The sequence below is a fragment of the Sturnus vulgaris genome, chromosome 1, assembly GCF_052056855.1.
Source record: "Sturnus vulgaris isolate bStuVul1 chromosome 1, bStuVul1.hap1, whole genome shotgun sequence".
Lineage (NCBI taxonomy): Eukaryota > Metazoa > Chordata > Aves > Passeriformes > Sturnidae > Sturnus > Sturnus vulgaris.
The window spans coordinates 11,193,229-11,197,502 of NC_142243.1; positions in this window are offsets into that span (position 1 = coordinate 11,193,229).

Consider the following 4,274-nt stretch of genomic DNA (forward strand, 5'->3'; position numbering starts at 1 on the left):
TAGATGGATTATTTGTAGCTCAGTGGTTGGCATTACAGTATACTCATTAATTTCCTTTGCTTTTCTCTTCCCAAAAGGAAGTCTTCACAGCTAGCAAGGAAGAACTGTTTTCAGAACATCACTTGGTAATACTTTTAATTTCCTTTGCATATTTTAATGCAATCAACACAGCTTACATCTGTGTAGCAATCAAATTACAAAGTCAACATAATCCAATGAAAAGCTGAAGAGCCAAATAATCAAATTCAGATTAATATTAATTGCTGTAGTTTCTGCACCTGGATTTAAAAAAAACCAAAAACAAGAAAACCACCACATAGAACTTCCTCTATTTAATTGCAATGTTTTAAATAAAAGTATCCCAAACAACAAAATCAAATCAGAAAAATAACCACAACCCCTCTCCCTGCAGGATACAAACCCAAAACTTTGGATGATCTATTTTTTCCTTGTATCAGGTCCAGGCCTTGTCAATAGCTAGATTTAGATATATATGCCTCAGACATCCCAGTAAAGCTATTTTTCATTTTTCCTTTCCCTAGCAACTTTTATTAACTAATTATGAAACTTTAAGGTGGAAATATTGTCCTTATTTGACACAGTCATGGATTCCTATTGAACATTTCCGATTCTGGTTCTGGAATTAAATTAGGATTGCAAGTCCATTACTGAAGCAGGCTCTAAAGTCAACAGGGTTCTTGTTTTCACTTGTTCACACAACTAAAAGTGAATGTAGAAAGTCCAGCAAACAAAAAATAAATTATCATTTCCAGTTCTCCTCTCTAGAGGTGTCTTTACTTTGCAATTGGACAGCAGCTGCACTTCCAGTTAATTCAACCTTGATCCTTGTGGGTGCCTTCCAACTCAGAAAGTTCTGTGATTTTGTGAAGTAAATACATGGGGTGGGATCTCCAGTGCAGAGAAATGAGCTCTTGGGGATGGGGGCAGAGGCCTAGTGATGCAGATTTAATCGCTGCAAATGGAGAAAAATCACTACTTTGCTAGCAACTCATGCATTTTAGTTTTCTTCCCTCATTCATACATCCTCTTTGGTTGCATCACATGCTTGATGAGATGTGTGTGCTGTTGCACACAATGGAAGCAAAGTTTTCCAGTGAAGGAGTTTCACAGGAAAAAGGTGCAAATGGGAAGCTGGAGAAATGTCACTTTTCTGAAAAAAATAGTTAAAAGGAAAAAAACAAACAACTGTTGTTTTGGACTGCAGCCATCAGGCTCATTCTGCAGGTTTGCAGCCTAAGCACAAAATGGACTCTTTCTCCCACTCTGAACTTGCCTGTCCTTCACACAAAGCAAAAAAACCAAAACATATCATTGTTTTGCACATTCTACCAAAGTTTAATACCTAGGCAGATGCAACTTTAATATTGTGTCAAGATTTAACGGTGGACCATGCTGATGAAGAGTTTAATTTTCCCTGTTACATAAGTTCCTTACAGAATTAGGAGACAGCAGCTGCAATTAAGGAATAATTGGCTAGAATTGCTAGAATTTCTTCTCACACAGACAGAATGTGAGACGTAGGAATAGGGCTTTGCTTCTTTAACAAGAGCTTCCATAGTCATTTAGGGCTCCCTTTGAACTAAAGGAAGTGGCTGCAGGTATTATTACATTCTCTCTCATTTAATTACCATTGGAATTCAGAGAAGATGATAGCAAGCAATTGAGAAGTTATCAATTACTACATTAACACACTTGTGACCAGTAAGATCTCACAGATAACTCTAAATTTGGAGAGTTAGGTTTCAGCAGTTATTCAGTCATGAAGAAGTATTAAAATTGCTGAAATATGTACTTCTAGCACCAGTGAGATTCATAACAATAACCTGAAAGTGTTAAAGTGCAAAATTAATTTGTAGATTGAATTTCAAAATCAGGCAGAACTGTCAATGGTCAAGTGGTAAAACAGATGTATTTGCTCCCTTGCCATTACAGGTTAACCTTCTCAATTACATACAGAGCACACAAAGCAAGAGAACTGCAAATATTTCAGTGGTCCTTTCTTTCCAACGAATGATTTTAAAAGTGAGGGGAAAGCTTCCTGGTCAAAGCAGAAGGTTTTGATTTTGTGTTTTCAATGCTAAGACTTGTATCTTGACATTGTTATTTAAGTTTGAGTACAAACATATTCAGTATAAGAGAGAAACAAGAGTTTGTAGCTGTGAAAACTTGAAACAAACATAACCCAAATTTGCAGGGCAAATTCAAACTTACTTTGATTTGGCAGCACTGTGAGTGCCAGCCAGTGCAACGCCTTCTAGGACACTTTTGTGCTTGAGGACCTTCCAAATCATCTCTTTCTTTTTCATGATGCAGCTGCAAGTGAGAAGAGAATATGAGAGTTTCATAGCCTTCCTGATCAGGTTGTTTTCACTTCTCTAATAATTTTCATCTGGACAGAAAAATGAAGTGTAAGGAATAGGAATGCCAGGTCCTGGTCCATGCAAGGAAATTCAGAAATTAATCTTATATGTATTAGTAATGTTAAGAGAGACTTTATATAATGACAGAAGGTCTTTGAAAATAGCATAAAAAATTAAAAGTCCTTGTCACAAGTTGTGTGTCAAATATCAAGTTATTAATGGGCATACATGAAAAACATCTCTAAAGAGCTGTGCAACCTGAAGGTAGAAACAGATCCCTTGAAAGGTTATCAGCTTTGGGATTCAATCACAGTTCAGTCCAGATTCTCAACATCATGTCTCTGTGTTTAAGCACCAAAGACATCCCTCAGATCTCAGCCTTCTGTAGACCACTGCACTGTGAGAAGTCTCACAATTCCTGCACTTACAGAACAAGCCAGACTGACAGGAGCACCATCACTCACAGGTGTAGTGTAGTGCCTGCAGGACTGCAGAAAGCCATGGAGTTAGATACACAGGTGTCAGTAAGACCTTGTGTAAAATTGTATTAACACAATTTTATTCTTAATATTTATTACCATTATTATTGGAAATTACTATTACAAAAAATACTGGTTCTCAAAAGACTGAGGCCCTGGGGGGGTTTGGTAAAACCAGCACTAACAAGGACTGTGATTATCTGACCTATATGAAGCACAATTTATACTGTAAATTCAGATGTGACACTGCAGAGCACTGACAAAAACACAGAATACAAGGAGGTTGCCTTGCACTTTGCTGATCTGAACCCTGCTTTAGTGACTCAGCCTTGTCCCTCATCACTGTGGGCTGGGGAGGGATCAGCTCTGCTCTCTGGGTCTGGTCAGGGCTGTGGATGTGCTCTGCTCTCTGGGTACTGTGTGAGAGCATCCCTGTTTGGTGAGGGCACTGCCCTGCTGTCACCTCCATCCCAGCACATCTTCCTTGGTGGAGCAGTCTAGTCTTGCTGCTCCCTGGTGAAAAAAGACATCAATCACCACCTCTTGCTGCCTATGGATGTGTAAATCAATTTGTACAAATGTAATTGTGCCAGCATAAGCAGTTGGCACTTTCCCCTGGGCATATGGAACTCAAAGGAAACACATGTAAGGGCAGAATACTTTGCACTGTGACACCCTCCCTGCTTAGACTGCTGATCAAATTAATTTTTTAATAATATTTTTGACTAGCCGGAAATGTTGAAGTATAAAGACAATAGTTCCTATCCCCTATATAATGCTTTTCGTTTTTCAAGCTATTTAAGGACTGTAACAACTGAAAATACTCCTTCAGGTACCCTTGTAACAATTAATCCTTCATACTTCTATTGTGTCTGGCACCTGATGTTTTCAAAGTATTTTATGCATTTAATGGATAAAGCCTCATGCAGTTTCTGTGTATGAAGTCTTATACCTGGACAACTACAGGTCCAACTGAGTTTTAGAGCACAAACAACTTTAGAAAAAATCATCAGTGACTCCCTTGCATAGAAAAGGGAAATAAGGGTGATCTTCATGAATCTTTAGTGAGATATGAAACTTCAGAACTTTTAGGAGCTGAATCTTGTGGCCTTTCCTTTCCTTTCCTCTTTTTTTTTTTTTTTTTTTTTGACAAGAGGACAAGTTGAAGCACTGAATGATGAAACAAATAGCTAATAAATGAAAAGAGGCTTCCTACTGACCCATATGGCCTTTCCTGTGAGGCACAAATTTATCCTCTAATGTGGGACAGGGACACTGCTCCTCTCCTCATCAATAAGATCTCAAGGGACTGTGAAGGTGAAGAGTCTCTGTGCCACGGGAAATATCCCCATATTTTCTCCCTCCATGATTTTTCCACATGATATTGTGAAAGGTTCTTTCGATCCTCCAATTT